We start from the raw sequence: 6629 nt of genomic DNA, 5'->3' as shown, positions 1-6629 counted from the left end.
GAGACAACAAATTCACCTTCCATGCCTTACTTATTCTATCCAGGCCTCAGCTGAATGGATGGTGCCTGCTAGGGGGAGGATTTTCCTTACTCAGTCCACTGACTTTGTTGACGAAAAATGTTAAACTCTGTAAAATATTTTACACTGATTTATTATGAACCAAACTTGAGGACCTAGGCCTGGGAGTATCCATCCTCAGAAGTCCAGAGAACATGTACCCACTGTGGTTGAACAGTGGCATGGTAATACACATTTTAGGAAGGTAGAAGTCGCAAGAAACCATACATCAATACATGTGAGATTTTCACTGGTTTGGTCCAGGAAGGAGGGACATTTCCAAGTGCGGCTTGGAGGAGGGTGTCAGGGAAGGTGTGCAGGGGAGGCTAGGGGAAGCATTTGCAGATAATAGGTAGATTCAAAGACTTCTTGACTAGTCATCTGTAGTTCCAATCTAAAGAATTTTGGAAATCAGTAGAGGAGATGATTTGTTGAGATAAGAGGACAGAAGACTCCAGGTTTGTTGATATGTAGATGAAGTCCCATATGTAGCAGACTTCAGAGAGGATAGATAAGTGTCTTACAAGGTGCCTGGAGTCTGGGAGTCCCCAAGAGATGACTTTGCAGGGCCATAAAATACTTTGATTTCCTTCTTTGTGATGTGATGGTTTGCCAGAGTCAGGTTGGAAAAAAGGCTTTAATATGGGGTAACAGGGTAATAAAACCCCCTGTCTGGTGAGTCCTTATCAGGCATGACTCCCCAAACCTCTTAAGTATTTGGATAAGAGAAAAAGGTCAGCTGGGCTCAGTGGCTCAGCCTGTAGTAATCCCAGCACTTTAGGAGGCTGAGTTGAGTGGATTGCCTGAGCCCATAGACCAGCCCAGGCAACTTGGTGAGACCTCATCTCTACAATAAAAAAAAATAAAAAAAATTAGCTGGGCATGGTAGTGCACGCCTGTAGTTCTGGCTACTTGGAAGGCTGAGGTGGAAAAATCACTGGAGCCTAGCAAGTCGATGATGAGGTGGCCATGAGTGTGCCACCGCACTTCAGCCTGGGCGATGGAGAGAGACTGCAACTCAAAAAAAAAAAGAGAGGGAGAAAGTCACAGTTTAGTATTTAACCAAATGTCAATCTGTTTCAGAAACATCTTCACAATTATATGCAGAAATAATGCTCTACCAGCTACCTGGGTATCCCTTAACCCAATCAAGTTGACACCTAAAATGACCCCTCTGAACTAGTTCAATACAAATCAGCAAGACTCAGCCAGATGAAGTGGCGTGGAATTGGTTGGGACAGAGTGAGGCGGTTCTGCTTCTCACCCTCCCTCTCCCACTTCACATTTTACATTTTCACGGAGAGAAGGCGTGTAAGCATAGCTCTGTGGTCAGCAGGCTTTGTGGGTTTTTCTTATAATTTCCACACTAAGCATATTGAAGTTGGAAGGTTATTGCTCCTTCCTTTTTAAGTTAAGGAAGTTGAGACATGTTAAATGACTTGCTCAAGTTCACACAGCTAGAAGAGGGCAGAGCTGGGTAGGAATGCCAACCGTCCAGCTGCTGAACTTCTTGTAAGAAAGATGCCGGCTTGGCTTTCAATAAAACAATGCGAACATGAACCCCAGGTCTCCGCTTACAACCCAGCAGCTCCTTGCAGATTTATACGATCTAAAAGAATGTCAGCTCATGTGGGAAGGGGATGTAATATTTTCCTTCTGCTATTGTTGTGATGTACAAATAAAATAGTGTATTGTCAATAGTTTCCAGCCAAAGACCACTAGGAACACACCTAAGCAAGTTGGGTTTATTACTCACTCCAGAGAGGAAAACCACAAACAATGGGAAACCTTGGGAATATCTCAGTGAGAGGGTGTTAGAAAACGTTATTAAAGGATTTGGGCTTATGTTAGCTGCTTTGGCAGGGGTTTAGCAAAGCATGTCTTTGCTCTGAATTGGATAGCATCAGGAAGCTGGGATAATTCTATGTACATGTATCTTCATAAATCTTATCCATAGGGAGGGCAGACTTCAGGGAGGCTAAAGCGGAAATTGGCAACAAAGCAAAAGCCAGTTCTATTAGCCAAGACAGTTGCTGTATTTGGTATTTTGTGACTTGGACAGTGTTCGTGCTTTGTCTGTTTTCTGACATGATGTGGGAATGGTCTTATTCTTGTCTAGATCCATCCTCGTAGAGGGGTCTTGTCTAATGTTCTGGGAAACTGTTTATGTTCAACAAAAGAATACTAAGTCCCAGGGTGAGTGCCAGATCAGCTCTATTGTGGGATACAAAGTGTCTATCACAGTGCTGGGCTCATAGATGTTGGAACCATAGGGCTTATGATTCTTATGGTGCTCACCCACATGCCAACACTGGATTTTTGAGTCACAGTGACATGAGGAGGTGCATTCTGGAGACATTCAAAAGATAGATGTTCTATCAGGGAGCAATGACCTCTTTTCCTCCCCAGCTTCAGGCGTTACACATGAAGCCATTTCCATGAGGTTTGGGGTACTTCAGCCCAGAGAGAATTTTAGTTACAGCAAGGAGAGGCCTGCAAATTAGAGGACCCATCCTGCCTTCTGTCTTTGCCTTCTTTGTGCAGCAAATAAATAGTGTATGCCAGACCTGGGCTAGATGCTATGACGCCCACGACCTCCTGGAAAAGACAGACAAGCAATCGTGCTGAAAAACATGGTAAGAGCAACCAGTGTGTATACACATTCCTGTGCATTGGAGCAACGGATCTTCTGAGACATTAATGGCTAGGGTCCCATCCCACTGAATTATGTGGTCTGGGATTCCACTCAGGGATTCTAGATTTTAAAAATTCCCTGGGTGAGTTAATATGCAGTCAAGTTTGGAAACTTTTGGTTTAATCTATCTTTCTTAAGATTGTAGGGGTGGGGGTGGGGGAGTTACAGCTGTTGAATCAGATGAGAGATGGTTTCTCATTCTAGGTACTTGCATTTAGATACAAAATCTGGCATAGCATTTCAGGGGGTTATAGATCCCAAGAAATGAATGAGGGAATCCCCATGGGTCTCGTGGTCCCAGGTGAACAATCCTCAACTACAGGAGTATCCAACCCCAGTCAGGGTGATAGGAACTCTCTGTCTCGTTCAGAATGGCATTGGCCCTTTATTCCTAGTCTGCTGGTGCTGTGATAACAAAATACCTGAGACTGGGTTATTTATAAAAAACAGGAATTTATCTCTCACAACTTCTAGAAGCTGGAAAGTTCAAGATCAAGGTGTCCTCACATGGCAGAAAGCTCAAGTACACAGAGGCTAATCTCCCTTCCTGAAGTCCTTATACTGGGATGCTGATCCATCCAGAGGGCAAAGCCCTCAGGCCTAATCACCTCCTAAAGGCTGTACCTCTAATACAGTTGCTTGGGGATTTGAGTTTTCAGAGGGGCACATTCAAATGACACTGTCTTTTGACTTCAGAGAAGCTCCAGCCTTAGTGTCACCAAGCTGGTTCCCACTGGGCAGAGTGCCAAGAAGCAGCTCGGGCACCACCAGGGCACACAGCTATGCTCTCCAGTGTGCTGGCTGGTGCACACGGGCAGGCTGCAAGCTCTGGTTGTTTTTTGGGGAAACTCCAGCCGCTGCCACCTGCATCTACAAAAAAAAAGTGCACCCCTTCTTTCCCCCCCATCCACTTACCTCCCCTATCAGCATCGGCAGCCTCCCAGGTGCATTTGCAGCAGCTGACCTCAGCTCAAGCACAGAGAAAAACTTTGCAGTTGCCAAGCTACAAGCAGCCACCGAGCTACAAGCAGCCACACTGGGGACAGACGGAGAGCAGGTGAGCACAGCCTGCAGGTTGGGACCCTGAAGGAGAAAGGACAGAGTGGGGGTGGAGGTTGGCTGGGTCCAAAGTCTCCGTGGGCAGGACAGGTTGTGTCCTGTCAGTACTCTTCACCCAGGGTTTTGCTTCTAATTTAGGAATAAACAAAAAAGTCTGTAGTCTTTGAAAAGAAAATTATCCACTATTACAAAAAATGTTCAAGTGTTAAAAACCACATACTTACTTGGTTCAAATTAATTACACATGCCCATAAAAAGTGAAAACTCAAAATTCACAAGGTTCTTAATTCACTCAAAGTAATTTAAATAGCTATGGTTTGGGCATATGTCTATCCTTCAGGAACAACACGCCAACAAATTATATCACACCTGTGTGTGGGAAAGTGGTTTACTTCTCATTATGTTGCACGTGTCTTAGAAACATACTCCCGGACCACAGCTTCAAGAGGCCCAAGCAATCACCTCAACTGATGGCTTCTTTCCAAGCTGCTCTGCCAGGAGCAGGTGAGGTGCCTTACAGGGACCTTAGTGACCCCTCAAAAACCCTTTCCCCCCAGAGCAGTTCCATATTTGAATGCTTTACCAATGCAGGTTCCAGGTGAGATTTTCTTTCACAAGTGGCTTCTGTGGCTAAGGAAAAATGGAAAACTCGTTGAACTAGTCCAAGGCCCTATCCACAGCTGTTTTTATAAGTAACAGAACCATTTTTCAAAGTTCCAAACTTGCTTGAAAAGAAAGCACTGCTATAAATCCTTCCTTCTGGAAAGGAAACTGAGAGGATAGAACGAGGAACCAGACACCCACATCCCCAGTAGGTCTGACCTAACATTCTGCAGGTCCCATTGGGATTGTGACCTAACAGGAACCTATAACAGAGGTTAGGACAAACAGTGAGAATGGAATTTGGCAGAATAAAGATGACTAACTCGGGCTTCCTAACTGAGGATTTACATGAGAACTGGAACAAGTTAGATCCTAATCCATCTGTGTGCTCCAGGGTGGAGCTGAAGGTCCTGGGTAAGAAGCAGGAGGAATCTTAGAGCTCAGAGCCTGAAATTCAATCCCGGGACCTCTGTGTTAGCATCGCAGCAGAAAGTCACTATCAGGACTTCCCAAACCATGGCATGTGGGCATGGGGCCTGAACTCCTGTCATCTGAAAACATACAATTCCCAGCAGTGAATCCCTGATTATCCAGCTGGGATCAAGCCCTTCAGCAAGCAGTATGCTGCTTCACCCCAAGAAGGACCTTCTGAAAACAGAATGGATACACTGACCGCTGGAAAACACTATTTTCATGGGAACACATTTGAAAATCGGTGACGTTGGGTGCATTGGTGCACACCTGTATTCCCAGCTACTTGGGAGGCTGAGGGTAGGAGTTTGAGGTTGTAGTGTGCAATGATCACACTTATGAACAGTCACTACACTCCAACCTGTGCAACATAGTGAGACCCAATTACCCTCAATTAAAAAAAAACTTAAATAAAATAAAAATCAGCAAACACAGTGACCTCTTAGGAAATGGAGTGAAACATGCTTCCACAAGAAAAGCAGTGTGGAAAATTTCCCCCTAAAGCAATACAACCAAACAACCAAGTGCCCACTATGTTGTGCAGAAAAATCCCTTGTCATGAGAGATGCATAGGTAAGGATTAGTATGAATCTATCTGGTTTTAAATAAAACCACACCTTCCCATCCCTGAAGAGGAGGACATACCCATTCCTGTGTGTAATAATTCCTGTGGTGAAAGAGCTTGGGGACATGCAGGCGTCTACCCTCTGAACACCTGATGAACTGGTATACCCTGTCCATGCTTACTCTGCCTTAGTTTAAGTGCCAGAGAGTTAGGATCAAAGACCTGTTGCCAAAGAGCCAAGGGCACAACCATCAAGGAACAGGATGCTTTAAAACATGATTTGTGGCTGAGTGCAATGACTCACGCCTATAATCCCAGCACTTTGGGAGGCTGAGGTGGAAGGATTGCTTAAAGCCAGAAGTTTGAGACGAGCCTGGGCAGCATAATGAGACCTCATCTCTACAAAGAAGTAAAAAAAAAAAAAAAAAAATTAGCTGTGCATGGCTGTGCCTGTAGCCCCAGCTACTCAAGAGGCTGAGGTGGATGAACTCAGGAGGTCAAAGCTGCTGTGACCGATAATTGTGCCACCGTATCCCAGCCTGACTCAATAAAAGATACTCTGACTCAATTAAAATATATATACATATGACTTACAATTCAATAATACAGAGAAGACACATGAGCAGTGTCAAAGAGCAGAGTTATTTTTTTCCCCATCATTGACAATTTGTAGATTCTTCAAATAACTTAAACAAAGTATATCCAAAATGTTAACCACCACCTGCATGATACGGGATAGAGACGATATCTATACAGATCCTCCCAAACATTTCACCAATTAGAAAAAGTCAATGTGATCCATTATTCCTGGGACAAGTCTTCTTTAAGAAAATAAGTAAGTTCTTCCTTGGTTCTGCTAAAGCTATCTATGATCAGCATTCTTCCCTTCTGCTTCCACCAAAAATCAATGATCCCAGGATGAAAGTCAAGAAAAGTAGCACAGTAAGTCCCTTACATATGAATGAATTTTGTTTGTAAGGCTAGTTTGTTTGTAAGTCCAACAAAGTACTCAACTAACACAATCAGCTATATAGTACTATACTATAATAGGTTTATAATACTTTTCTTTTTTTTTTTTTGAGTTGGAGTCTCACTCTGTCACCCAGACTGGAGTGCAGTGGCCGCTCCCGGGCACCGCAGCCTCGACCTGCTGGGCTCCGGTGATCCTTCTGCCTCACC

At 44.2% G+C, this 6629-nt stretch overlaps 1 long non-coding RNA gene across 2 annotated transcripts in view; it reads right to left on the bottom strand.

The window, feature by feature from the left end:
* Positions 1-865: 865 nt before the first annotated feature.
* LOC103258246 overlaps positions 866-6629 on the bottom strand; it is an 8866-nt gene continuing 3102 nt past the window's right edge. The window contains exons 3-4 of one of the 2 annotated variants that reach the window (XR_504166.1): positions 3668-3835; positions 866-904 (exon numbers count right to left, since the gene is read on the bottom strand). This is a non-coding gene — a long non-coding RNA (uncharacterized LOC103258246). Of the gene's footprint in view, positions 905-1031; positions 1069-3667; positions 3836-6629 lie in introns of those variants that run through there. The other variant, XR_504167.1, reaches the window with a different exon arrangement.

The sequence above is a fragment of the Carlito syrichta genome, unplaced genomic scaffold (genome assembly GCF_000164805.1).
Source record: "Carlito syrichta isolate Samal-C Ts95f unplaced genomic scaffold, Tarsius_syrichta-2.0.1 Scaffold302038, whole genome shotgun sequence".
NCBI classification, from domain to species: domain Eukaryota; kingdom Metazoa; phylum Chordata; class Mammalia; order Primates; family Tarsiidae; genus Carlito; species Carlito syrichta.
The sequence above is the reverse complement of the archived record's forward strand: the minus strand, read 5'-3'. Positions and strand labels throughout refer to the sequence as shown.